A 13761-nucleotide genomic window follows, 5' to 3' on the forward strand; every position below is an offset into this window, starting at 1 on the left:
AGAAGAGGAGAGGGCAGCAGGGCCCCGCAGGCAGAGATTGGTGCGATGGTGTCATGGGACGCGCGATGCTGGCTGCTCCCAGAAGCTGGAAGAGGCAAGGACCCCGTTCTCCTCTAAAGCCTCGGGAGGGAGCACGGCTTTGCTGACACCTGGATTTCGGGTCCAGTGATTTTGATTTCAGACTTCTGGTCTTCTGAACTGTGAGAGAATACGTTTCTGTTGCTTATGTCCCTAAATTTGTGCCAACTTGTTACCACAGCCACAGGAAAGTAGTGAGAGCCGGGAGAAATTCTTGGCTTCGCTGTTCGGGTGTCCCGTGTTTGTGCCGTGCCGCCCATCACACGCAGACCCGTCTCCCCCTCTCTCGGCCCCTCACCTATCTCCCCCGGCTCCCTCAGGACCTCTCACCCCCTCGGGGCTCTTCCCTGCGTGGCTGCCGTTCATGTGGCCAGTCTTCTCTGGGCCTCCACCCCATTCTTGCTCCTCCTTTTCTCCTCATCATTTCATACCCAGCGGCGGGGCAGGAGGCGGACCGCTTCGTCCCCTGGAACAAGATCTCAGTGGCTGACCATGCAGCCCCTGCAGTGGGGGCCACGTGATGGCTTTCTTTGTCACCAGGCACTTTTGCCTTGGCAGCCCCCTTCCTTTATAAAAAAAAAATACATATATATATTTAAACATATATGTTAGGACCACGCTGGCAGAAAGATGACTGCAATCTAGGCTTGATTCATTCGTAAATATTTACTATTATGATTATACGGAGTTTTTCTTCTGATGTTAAAAGGATGAAAATGAAACCATTTCCATATCGTGGGCCCTGGGCGCCCTGCCTGCTCTGCTGGAGATGCTGAGGAACGGACAGCTCAGCCAGGGGAGCCAAAATGGGCTCCTGCCCCAGCCCTGGCCTGCGGGGGGGCCCCCCACCCCCCACCCCCGGGCCACTTAGCACTTCCCTGCTCTCACCCAGAGCAGCCATAGGAAGTCTCACATCCGTGTAGGGATGATAAAAAGCAAAGCGGGACCCGCAGCCCTGGCTCCAGGCCAGGTGTCCCACTTGCTTGCTCTGTGATCCTGGGGTGGCCACTTGAGCTCTCGGAACCATTTTCCCCACGTGAATAATTACAACTGTCCTGTGCGTGACCTTGGACAAGTCAGCAAGGCCCTCTGGCCTCTGTTTCCTCATGTGTGAGGTCAAGTGAGGAGAGAAACTGCTCCGACACAAAGGGCTTTTCCTGCTGGAGATCTTTGGGAAGACGAGGAGGTTGGGCTGTTGGTCTGTCCCGGACGCATGGTCACGTCGGGGAGACGTGACCGTCCCACATGGAGGTGGGATGACCTGTGTACCTGCCTGCCTGCCCCAGCTCCAGACTACTCGAGTCAGGGACTCAGTGTGCCCTTGTCGGAGGAACACGAAAGTGACAGCAGAGCCTCTAGCCACCTCGCTGCTGCCAAGGCCACCTCTACTCCTCCCTCCCGGCTGTCAGCATGGGTCAGCAGACAGGGTGTCGGCGTCTGTCATTTAATCACCCCAAGCAGTGTCCTTGCTGGGGGGCGGGATGGGGAGGACTTTAATGTCAGGCTTCCTGGCAGCAGGAACATGTTTGGCAGCTGTGGAGGGGGGTAACCTCAGAGGATCCTGGTGCCCTCCCACCCCCCAGGGGCTGTTTCTCTAACCTCTCGGGGATCTGATGTGGGCTCCCAACTCCACCCTGCCCCGGCTGGCGACAGGGCTCCATATTTACAGGATCTTTCATCCCAAGACCTCAAAGAGCTCTGTCATCTGGTGACAAGCACAGTAAAGCCTGTTTTATGGAAGGAGAAGGCCAGTCTGAGGAAGGAAAGGTGCTGGATCCAGGTTAGTAAGTGGGCCAGCCAGGCTCTTATGGGTGAGCATGCCTGAAGTCATCTCGGTCCCCTCACGCCTATTACAGAGCCAGGCTCCTAAGAACTGCTCAATAAACACGCATCAACTAACTGCCTCACTGCAGCTCCCCAGTCTTCAAACACCCCACTCCCTAGTGTGGTGGCCGCAGAGCCCTGAGAGCCCCACTTGCGCTCCCCAGAGCTGAGCCCTCCTCGGCCTCATCCAAGGCCCCTCCCACTCCCACACCTTTGCTCAGGCTGTGTGTTAGCCTAGAATGCCCTCTCCCCATTTTTCTGCCTGATGAGATACCATGAAGCTTTCAAGGATGGGCTCAGGTGGCACTTCTCCCATAGAGGCTTCCTTCCCCGTCTCCAAGTTCCCAAGGCAGAAAGAATGGCTCCTGCACCATGTTCCCACACTCCCCATCCCTTCTATGCAGGCACGTCCCACGCTGTGTTCTGGAATGGGACTAACAGTCACCCACAGCCCCTACGGATAGCACGAGCCCTCAGTGTAAGCTTCGATGAGTCACTCATTGGCCCCCGCACAGCACCTGAGTGCATGGAGGAATGGCTTGCTGGGCCTCTGGGGTCAGAAGGAAAGTCAGGGGCGCCTGGGTGGCTCAGTTGGTTAAGCGACTGCCTTCGGCTCAGGTCATGATCCTGGAGTCCCTGGATCGAGTCCCGCATCGGGCTCCCTGCTCGGCAGGGAGTCTGCTTCTCCCTCTGACCCTCCCCCCACCTCATGTGCTTTCTCTCTCGCTCATTCTCTCTCTCTCAAATAAATAAAATCTTAAAAAAAAAAAAAAAGGAAAGTCAGGGGTGGCGCTGGGGCCTCCATGGGTCATGATTCCTGGGCTCATCTAGAGGGACTGGCCAGATATCCCCATGAGGTTGTCTCTCCTGGAAGGGACTCTCAGCCCCTTGACACCCCCACCTGCTGCTCTACCTGCTGTGGGGACATTGCTGGGCCAGTGGTTCCCAGAGCAGGCTTGACACTCAGACGCTCCAGGTGAACAGCGCGGGCCAATCATTTAGGCTTTCTCGGCCTCGATGTTCTCATCTGTAAAATGGGGATGACATTGATGTGTCTACTTCCTAGAAGCCTAGCCCAGTGCCTGGCACAGAGTAAATGATCCATCAGTGTTAACTACTTTTTAATTTACAAGCATCTATGTATTCTATGCCTGCAGCATCCCTGCTTTGCCAGGGAGTAGGACCCTGCCCTGCTGGAGAAGGGGGTGAGTAAGCAGGTCACACAGTGGGGCCCCAGGAGGGACACAGGCCTCTAGGGGCCCCCATGATCAAGGCCTCAGTATCACTTTCATGGGCCCCTTCCTCCATAAAAATATCGTTTTTTTTTGGAGAGACAGCCTCTTTTGTTTTGTTTTGTTTTGCTTTGTTTTTTAAGATTATTTATTTGACCTCCATAAAAATATTAAAAACTCTATTTTGTGGCTGTGTTGGTATAAAGGAGAACATAATCCAGACTGGATTGTATTCATTTTTTTTTTCCTTCTCATTGGAAAAATAACTAAGGCACTTCTGCGGGCCCGAAGTGTGTTGCGGGCCCCGGCACTGTGCCTGCTGTGTGTAAGGGAGGGACTGGCTGTGCCTCCCCTCGCCCAGATTTGGGGAGTCAGGGAAACTGCCAGAGACAGTGACCTGAATCAAGGCGAGAGGAGTAGCCAGAGGACAGAGGGGACAGCGGGGCGAGCACTCAGTTCAGGGGACATGGCCGGACCCACCAGACACATTGTGTAGGGACAGCCTCTGCCCCCTCCCAGCCCTGTCCCTGGACTCTTTGCCCGTGTCCCCTGGGCTAACGTGAGAAGCCTCAGCAGCACCCCAGCCCCTCCCCAACGCCAACAAATCCTCCGCCACTTGCCCCTCACCGGGCCCCCTCCTGCAGGGCTGCAGCCCCCCGCAGGCCTGCTCCACGGGGCAGGGGTAGGGACTGCCGTCTGGCCCTGCCCACCAGGTGGCCGTGGCGAGGCTGGGCTGAGCTGCACGGGACGCCGGGGCAGCCGTCCTCACGGCAGTGCTATCCTTGGTGTGACCAGCATGGCTTTCCCACGCACAGACCTCAGAAGGGCCCTCCTCATGCAGCCCCGGCTGTCAGCACGCAGCTTGCTTGGGGAGGAACATTCCGTGGTCGTGAGTCACCCGGTGTGGTTCCCAGAGAGGGTGCGGGACTTGGGAGCCACTGCCCATGGCTGAGGGCATTTCAATCTGGGGACCCCAGTTCGTTCCGCTCCCCTGTGCCCTTCCCCCTGCCCCCACGGCCCCTGCTTCCTGGTGGTCTGTACTTCCCTAGGTGTTGGGGGATCCGGCTGGCTGGCTCTGGCGGCACACAGGTGGGGCGGGGATTGCAGGGGCCACGCGTGGTCCTCTGCCCGGCTCGGTCCTACCAGCCGGTAGCTTCTCTGCCAACACCCCCGAGGGCCCCGGTCCATGCGCCTGGACCCCGTGTCCAGCCCAGCCTGCAGCCACGGCTCCCTGGGGGTCAGGATGTTTGACTTCTTGATGCTAAAGAAAGGTGGGGGGGGAAGCAGAGAGGGATGGGGTCCAGGAGACTCGCCTCTAGCATCTGGGGGCGAGTGTGCGTGGAGTGCATGTGCACGTGCCTGGGTGCGTACAGCATGGGCAGCCATCTCGGGCTGTCACTCGGGGATGACATGGTCTCAGGCAAGCCTCAGCATGCTCCTGTGGCCGCGGCAGGTGTCCGTTCCAGAGTCCATCCCCAGCTCAGCCGTCCTGGCTGGCAGTGGCTCCCCCCACTCCCGTCTGTACCCCGGCCACCCCAGCCTGAACCTGTCCAGCCCCCAGGACGGGCAGTGAGTTACCTGTCTGCGCACCCAGTCCGGTGCCCGCCACACGGGGACGGCACACACGGGGTGTCGGGGTGGGGGCGGGGGCTGACCTGAGCCTGCTCTAGCTTCCCTCCTCTCTCTCCCCCAGGCTGGCTCCCCGGCTCTTGCCACACAGGCTCTGAGGGTCTTGCAGGTCACATCTCTTTCTCCTTTGTGTCTGGAATGCTCCAAACTCTCCTGTTTTCTCCCCTGCCTTCCTGTTCCAGCGCCCACTTCTCTTCTCTGTTACTCTATCCTTCTCCTGTGTTGGGCTCTTGACAGCTTTCCTCTTGGGGACAAGATGGCTGCGGTTATTTGAAATTCAGGCAGTTTCTCGGTCTTCCTCTTCCAGCCCCTCCCCAGCTGTCACCCTCATCCCAGACCCTTCAGAACTGGGTCCCTGCCCCACCCCACACCTCACTCCTAACTGCCAGCCTCCCTGCCAGGACCTGCCCCTTGGATCCTGCACCCCCTTCTGCTCCCCTCCCTAGGCTCCAACCTCTCCCCTTGGGACCCCTCAGTGTGGTGCCACCCCTCCCCCACCCGACAGTCCCTCTGCCCCTTAAGGCCTGTCATGCTGTCATCGTCCCCTAAGAACCCCGGATCCAGAACTGGATTCTGAATGATTTCTGCAGCTTCGCAGCTTCCCCCCACCCCACACTTTCCCTCTGGCCTCCACAAAGCTTCCAGAACAATCTTTCTTAAGCACAGGCTGTACGTTGTCAGCTGCCTCTAGCTTACCACCCGTCCATGGCTCCATCAAGCCCTGGGTCAAGTCCAGCCTGGCCTAGAAGGCCCCTATGATGTGGTCTCTGTCCTCCCCCCAGCCTCATAGTCTCCCCTCCCCACCTTACTCAGAAAAGAATGAACACAGCAGGCTTGCGACAAAGGCCTGCTTTCAAGATTGGCCCTTGGCTGGCATCTGGAAACTTGGACTTCTGGAAGGTGCCCACCATTGCCTAATAAGAGCGACTCACTGTGCTACTTCCCCAGTGCCTAGCATCGTAGGTGCTCAGCAAATACCAGTTGAATGAATGAAAAACAACCATCCCTGGTGGGCATTGCTGTCTCCATTTTACAGATGAAAAAACTGATGTGTTTGTGCTCAGAGATGTGATTGGTCTATCCAAGGTCACATAGCCAGTTACTGATAAAACCAGAGCTTTCTGAATCCAGAGTACATTTCTCTTTTCCTTTGGCCAGTGCCTGACCTGGAGCTCACAGGAACCACATGCACAATGAGGGGGAGGCCTGGCAGACACCCTGTGCCCATGGCCTTGACCGGAGCTCTTCTAGATGAGAGGTTTGTCCCCGCTCACTTGGCCTTCTGGCTCTTGCAGCAGAAGCATCTCCGGGGCAGCACCACGCACATTTGGCCAGACAGGTTTGGGCACAAAGGTGCCCATGGCGCCCTCAGATGTGTGGGGCTACCGCTCAGCCCGGGCTCCATACCAGAGTCGGAGGGGCATGCGGGCCAGTCCTGGGAAAGGCTGCCCGGCTCCTGTCCCTTACCAGCCTCAGCCCACTCAAGTGCTGGGGATGGGGTGTGGCAGAAGGACCTCTGCCCCCGCATTCTGCCATAAAGCAGTGACTCCCTTGGGCTCTGACTCTACATGTACCACCCCTGATTTCTGCCACTTTCCCCAGATCCCAGCTACACCTGTGCCCAGATTCTGTAGACCTGACCCCTCTCTGTAGCTGGCCAGGGGCCGGTGAACCTCCGTTTCCTGGCCTGTAAGGTGGACACAGTGACCTTACTTGGGGTGGCTGAAGGGAGGAAAGGACCATCATGGTAAAGTGACTAATCAATCATTCTTTCTCATCGCCCACCCCAGGGATCTGCAAACTTATCGGTCCCTGACAGCAGCCCAGCCTGGATTCTGAGGGCTATGGGGTCCTGACTTGCCCTCACTGAGCTCCCTGCCTTCTGGGGCAGCCCCATAGCCCCCAGTGAGATGCCCACCCCCAGCCCTGGGGGCGCGTGCCCAGACTGTCACCTGTGGGTGGATGCCATGGCCTCACATGACCCCCCACCTCCTCCTGCATCTGGTTCTGTGCCTACGTCTTTGTCCCCCAGCTGTGCCCGCCAGGGCACCGCCAGCCTAGGTCCCTCCCCTTGGCCTCAGCACGGAGGGAGGTCCTGCAACACGGGGAAGGGGACTCACAGCGATGACCACCTCCTATGGGCCTCAGCACACAGGTCTTCCTGTCTCCACTTCAGCCATAAGGACACGGAGACCCAGCAAGTACACAACATGAGCAGCTGTTCTGGGCTCCTGCTGGTAAGTGGGGTGCCAGGGTTTGGACCCGGCCAGCCAGCTGCACAGCGTGAACCCTTTTGTGCTGCGGGGGACTGGAGCCCAGGCATCGGAGGGCTGGAGTCGGCTCGGGCCTCCTGCATGTCCTGGAAGAAGCTGAGGGACAGGGCAACACCCGAATGGCCCACAAAGCACGTGATCCCTTTCAGCCCCGGAACGATGGCCTGCCAGCCAGCTCCCACGGCCCTCCGGGCTCACTGTCCAGGACACAAGTGAACACAGGGCAGGACACATGAAACGGGGCCGCTGTCATTTAGCTGGGAGGCAAGATTAGTGGACCCGCACCTTGGACCAACTCAGGCCGACAAGCCCCACCCAGAGCCTCCTCCCCGAGCCCCTGTCCCCAGTCTGCTCCTTTCTCTCCTCCGTTTCCAATAACAGCCCAGCAACTTGCTTACGGTTCCTGCACCCCTGGTGCTGCTTCCAGCCTCCACACCCTTGTGACCTCTACCTAGAGGCCCATCTCACTTTTCCTGCTAACACTCCACTAACTCAGACGCACACTCTTAAATCCTTCAAATCCTAGGGGCGCCTGGGTGGCTCAGTCGTTAAGCGTCTGCCTTTGGCTCAGGTCATGGTCCCAGGGTCCTGGGATCGAGCCCCACATCGGGCTCCCTGCTCAGCGGGAAGCCTGCTTCTCCCTCTCCCGCTCCCCCTGCTTGTGTTCCTTCTCTCGCTGTGTCTCTGTCAAATAAATAAAATCTTAAAAAAAAAAAACATCCTTCAAATCCTAGTGACAATGGCATCTCCTCCAGGAAGCACCCCCCCCCACCGGATGCGAGGGTGGGCTTTGTGTCCCTTCATGGGACCCTGTGCCCTCTGCAGCCTTCATTACTGGCACTGTCCCCTGCCCCCCACCAGAGACGGGCCAGTGTACGAGGCTCGGGCTGGGGCTGGCACGGGGAATCCCGGCTCACGGAGCAGGCGCGGTCTGTGTCCACTTTGGACACAGGATTCCTCGGGAGGGCGAGGAGGATGCAGTCCATGTGGAGGACAGTGCGGTGGGGGAAGGCCTCGGGGGCGGCTCAGATGAGGAGGACTCTCAACTCCCCGCCTCCGAAGGCCAGGGGCCCCGGTGAGGTGGGCCCACTCACCTGGGGGTGTGAAGAAGATTCTGCACAGGCGCCTGGGTGGCTCAGTTGGTTAAGCGACTGCCTTTGGCTCAGGTCATGATCCCAGGGTCCCGCGATCAAGTCCGGCATCGGGCTCCCTGCTCAGCGGGGAGTCTGCCTCTGCCTCTGACCCTACCCCCTCTTGCGCTCGCTCTCTCACTCTCTCAAATAAATAAAATAACATCTTCAAAAAAAAAGATTCTGCAGAGCTTTCTGTCAGTAGGGCTGCCTCACATCACCTTGAGGATACTCAGCCTTCGGCCCACGGCTGGGAGAACCCTCCAGAATTCCAGGATTCTGTCCCAGAAGAAAGGGAAAGAAGGACGCACATGGGTCAGGCCCTAGGCACTTTTCCTAACCCTATTAGCTCAGTTAAATCTCTGAAACGTGAGACGTAGGCTGATTATCGTCTTTATAGGAAGCTGGGCTTGGAGAAATTGAGTGGCTTGTCCAAGGTAAGCGGCTGGTGAATGGCGAGGCTAGAGGGTCTGAAAGCAGATGCCCTTTCTACCTGCTGGGTGGCCCCCTCGGAGCCAAGCGCCAGGGTGGAATCTGCCCCTGGGAAGCCGGGTGGAGGCGGAGAAACCCAGGGGCAAGGTGAGCTTGAGGAGACCTGCCGGCCGGGCTACGCTCTGGGGACCCCCGGGCTGCCAGAAATCTGGCCGCGGAACCTCACCTAGCCAGGAGAAAAGCCACCCTTTCGAACTGTGTTGCTCAAAGTCAGAGAAGTAGGAGAGGCGGGCAGGGGCCTCCTGACCCTGGGTCAGCCCGAGACAAGACAGAAAGGCCCTCTGCACCAGAGACAGAATCCTGCACCTGTGAGAGAGCTGGGTGGCTGGGGGGTGGGGCGTAGCTTTGCTTCCCTGGGCCTCTGTTTCCTCATCTTAACGACACCGTGCGGATGGAAAGATAAGGTGGCCCAGAGCCTTGCCCTTAGAGGTCAGCTCCCTTCCCTCCTCTGGCTTCCATCCAAAAATGGTCTGCAGGAAGGCCTTTCAAAAGTCAAGAGAGATGGTCCAGTGAAAAGGGCCTGGGGTCTCTGAAGAGCACTGCACTTACAGTCTGCTCTGGACCCACCCCTCCGCTCAGCTCCCAGCAGCTGTGTGACCCTGGGCAGGGTACTTAACCTCTCTCTGCCTCAGTGTCTTCACTCTGCCTCTCCAGGTGCAATCACAGATGTGTGAGTGGCAGAACATGGATCATGGCAAATGTCCCTTCCCAGGGTGACTGAGGCTCTGGGTGGGGGGCAGGGGGGTGTCTCTGCTCTGGAGGTGACACTCCCAGCCACGGAATGGAGACGTATGAGGGCCTCCCTTCTTGCTCTCTAGGCAGGCTCCCTGGCGGCTGGGAGGGACAGGCCCTGCCTGCATTTTCCTCTGCACCCAGGTCCTCTGACCTGTGTTGGCTAGGGGTTGGCGGAGGGGCTCAGCAACCCCCTGCTTTGAGTAAACCCTCTAAGCAGAAAATCCAAAGGGGCCACAAAGACAAATTTTAGAGTGCCCCCTCGCTCTATGAAAGGATCCTTATTTTTAAAAAAGCTTCCCAGTCAAATGCTATTAATTTGGCCCCTTCCCTGGAGGGTAAAGTGAGAGCACCAACGTGATCTCCCAGAAGAGGCACCCCAGCGTGGGGGCAGGTGCTTGGGGGTCTCGGTGGAAGCTCTTGGAATAGCCCTCTGGACAAAGGGGCGGTGGAGTGTGCGGGTGGGGATGGGTAGAGGAGGAGATGGGTTGGGATCTGCTGCATCTCTGCTGTCTGCCCTGGGCCAGGTCCCCCTCCTGCACCTCCATCCTCACGGCAGCCCTGCCAGGTGGGGTCTGTTGAGCAGGCAAGGTTCCAGGAGGAGGTATGGGGCTCAGAGATCGAAGTGGAGGTGCTGGGGCCTGGCTGGACCCTAACTTCAGTGAGGATGGGGACCAGCCTGCTCTGTTAGTTTGCTGCCCCAGCACCCACACAGGCAGGGCATACAGTAGATGCTTAATAAATGTCTGTGAAGATCAGAAGGCAGTTGGATCTGACTCACCGCCACCCCACCTTTTCCCACTTGGGCCTGATGAACCTGAAGAGGGGGCCTGGCTGGGCCTTGGAGAAGAGCACGGTGTAGGCAGAGCCCAGCTTGCCCTCCCAGCGCCCTCGTGCGGGCCCAGGCGGGGACAGTCGCTGCAGAGCCATGTTATGCCCGCGTGTGGCCACAGGAGGTCGCCGCGCACCGCCAGCTGCAGTGAGAACAGCCTCCCAGACGGCTCCTAGCGGTAGAGCAGGGAACGCATCTTGGAGAAAAAGGACCGCGCGGGGGGGTGGGGGGTGGAGTGGGGGGGGGGGTGGACAGGAGCAGGGCTGAATTACTATCTGGGAGATCAGCTCTTGGCCACAGAGGAGGAGATGGGCCCAGAGAGGGGGTGGCCGACCGCAGGGACACACAGCCGGCTCGTGGCAGACCTGAGAGGTCCCCTCGCTGGTCCCACCTCATGGGTTTGAAGATGGTATACCATTGTTGGTGCACATTGCGGTTAGCTTCAGCTGGGATCCCCGAGACTTCTGGACGGCAAGGAGGAGATAGCGTTGGGGAGGGCAGGGCTGGGGGATGGGGAGTGTGGGGCGGGGGGCATGCAGGTGGATTTGACCACACTCAAGGCCACCTCCTCCAACAGGGAGAGCCCGGCAGGTCATGCTGGGGTATAGCTCATCCTGGTACATGTGGAGGCATCGCCACGGGGTGGGTGCCTCCGGGGTCTGGCTTGGCAGCTCTGCCAACCTGAGGGTCAAGGCTGGCCCTGGTTGTCAAGGCAGCTGGACCCTGCCGACAGGCAGTGAGGTCGGGCCACGCTGGGCCTGGCAGGCCAGGGCGAGGAGCTGGGCTTTATCCTGGGGCAGTGGGGAAACTGTCAGGTGGGGGTAAGCTAGGGCACAGCGCGGTTCTTCTGGTTCCTTTGAGGGGAGCGAGATGGGGGTGGGGGGCTGGATTAGGAGGCCTGGCAGCATAGCCACGGCCCAGCTCCATCCTTGACTAGCAGAGCAGGTTACTGGCTCCTGGCTGCCTCTCCCAAGCCCTAGTTGCCTCCCGGCTCTACAGTGTCATGATCCGGCAAGGATCGCCCCACCCCCACCCCACTGACCCAGCCCTAGCTTCAGCTCCGCCCACTCCCAACCCCCAGCTTCTTCGGCTACAATGCCTGCCTCCTCCTCACCTCCCTGGGGCCTATGGAAATCCCTTCTAGGTTCAGCTCAAATGCCCCTTCCTCCAAGAAGCCCTCTGGGCCAGTCTAGGTATGGAGCCTTCTCCCTGGCACCCCCAGCTCGTGGGAGCTCAGCACTCACCAGTTAGCGAGGTTTGTGGCCAAGACCCTGATGGGTAGGGAACAGGGCTTAATGGGAGGCACTGGCCGTTACCGGGGCCCCAGGGCCCAGCAGCAGATGGAACACTCAGCAAGAGGGATGAGGAAGAGAGCAAAGAAGGGAGCCCGAGACAGAGAGAGCAGCCTCCATCCTGGAGTCTGAGCTGTGCAGGCCTCACAGAGACCTCCTTACTTCTCACCGAGCCGCGGAGGTGGGAGAGGCTTGGTCTCTGGCTGCGGCGCACAGCATCGCCAGGAGCTGGACCACTTCCATTCGGCACTCTTGCTGTTTGTCAGCGAGAAGTTCTTCCTGGGGTGACCCGGAGGAGCTCGTCCTCCCCCCAGCACAGGCGTGGGTGTTATATAGGGGTGTCTGCCCTTGGCCACCTGGAAGGCTGTGGCCCCTGGTATCTGTTGGGCAGCCTCCTCTTGGGGTCCTGTTGAAGTCTCGCAGCTCCAGAAGCCTCCACAGCTCCTTGCCAAGGGCCTCCAGGGGCTCCTGAGCTGGGGAGGGGGTGGGGGGGCTGGGCAGGCATGGGTTGTCCTGAATGTGACAAGGCCACCTGAAGGGGCCCAAGAGGAAGGAGCCAAGTGCAGCCACAGGGCCACTGAGACCCAGCAGCTGGAGGTGGGATCATCACCACTATGGAAACAGTGGGAGGGCCATGGAGCTGGGTCCGACAGCCTGGAAGGGGGCGCTGAGGGCACTGAGGATAGTTAGAGAGAGGTGGCATCTGCGGGAGTCAGCCGGTTGGGGGCCGGAGCGGGGGGGAGGGGGTCATCTCCCAGATGGGTCTCCAGAGGTGGAGTCCAGGGAGTGCCCAAGGCCCCGGGGATGCAGTGGAGGCCGGGGTTGGGGGGGGAGGCCTGGCCAGGTGGTGGGGGGGTCAGTTATCAGTGCTGATAAGAGAAGGGCCCGCAAGTTAAGGGGCCCAGGGGAAGGCAGGGCTGGCCTCCAGATGATTCAGTGACAGAATGTTTACCCCCCTGCCCCAGCCCTGGACAAACCTCCTAAGATGCTAGTCTGTCCCCAGGGTAGTGCTGCCCCTTCCAGCTCCACGGGGCCTCTGAGCTGGGGTGGCGGGGAGAGCGAAGACCACCCCTCAAAGACTGAGGTATGCCTCCCCACACCGGCATTCCCAGCACTTGATGAGTGGCCTCTCCCAGTTTGGCCCCCTCTCTCCAGCCTGGTGCAGGCCTTCCCCCCACCCCCCAGCCTGACCTCTCCGGGGCAGATGGACTCCGCCACGTGGATGCCGCGACCGCCTCCGTGACCACCTGCTTCCCTCCCTCATCTCAGCGAGTGAGCCCACAGAGGCCTGGCTCCTGCCCACCTCTCCAGAACCATCTCTCACCTCCTGCCCCCCGCCCCCCCACCCCCGCTCTGCCTGCAGGCTCGTGTACACGCTCCCTCCCAGCCCTCCCTCTCAGCCCCTTCCCCGTGGGTTGAACCCCAAGCCCAGTTCAGTTCAAGGTCCTGCTCAAATGTCCCTTCTCTGGTCTTTGCGCCCCTCCTGGGCACTCCCGTGCCCCAGGACACTTTGCACAGGGAGCTGTCTCCGATGGCTCTCAGGTCTGCCTCACTGCAAGCTCTGAAAGGTGGCAAGAATGTCACACTGTCCTGCGTCCCCAGCCCCAGCAGAACCTGGCACAACAAATGTCCTGAAAGATTTGACAAATGAATAAATGGGCAAGGGCGTTCACGTAATAAGCATTTACTGAGCACCAGCTGTGTACACAACCCCATGCTAAGCCCGGTAGGGGGATACATAATGCTGAGCCCACTGGCTCCCACAAGTGCCCCGGCCTACGAGTGCTCAAGGGGGAGGCCCTGCCCCGACCAGGGCAATCAGGAAGGCTTGGGCGAAGCTTCCCAGGGGTCCTGGAACACACGTCCCCTGAACATCCACTGGCTTATCCACGGCTCTGCCTGCACACACTTCTCCAGGAAGCCCCTTTAGAGTCTGTGTTCCCCTGGAGGCAGGAACACCCGTGGAAGGCCATTTCCTCTGCCAGGGGCCCAGCACCTCCCCAGAGCTCATCAGATATTTGCTGGGCGATGATTGGAAAGACCACCAGGACGGCAGGTGAGGCTGCAAGTGGTCCTCGAAGGCCAAGCCTGGGTGTAGGAGCGAAGCCTGTGTTGCACTTGCCAAGGACAACCCTCCGGCAGAGGCTTTGACAATACTAGCTACCTTGTGACTCCCTTCTTTTTTCTTAAGATTTTATTTATTTGACAGAGAGAGACACAGCGAGAGAGGGAACACAAGCAGGGGGA

This window comes from Eumetopias jubatus, unplaced genomic scaffold (genome assembly GCF_037043125.1).
Source record: "Eumetopias jubatus isolate StellerSeaLion01/CBP00866 unplaced genomic scaffold, mEumJub1_p1.0 scaffold_8, whole genome shotgun sequence".
Classification (NCBI taxonomy): domain Eukaryota; kingdom Metazoa; phylum Chordata; class Mammalia; order Carnivora; family Otariidae; genus Eumetopias; species Eumetopias jubatus.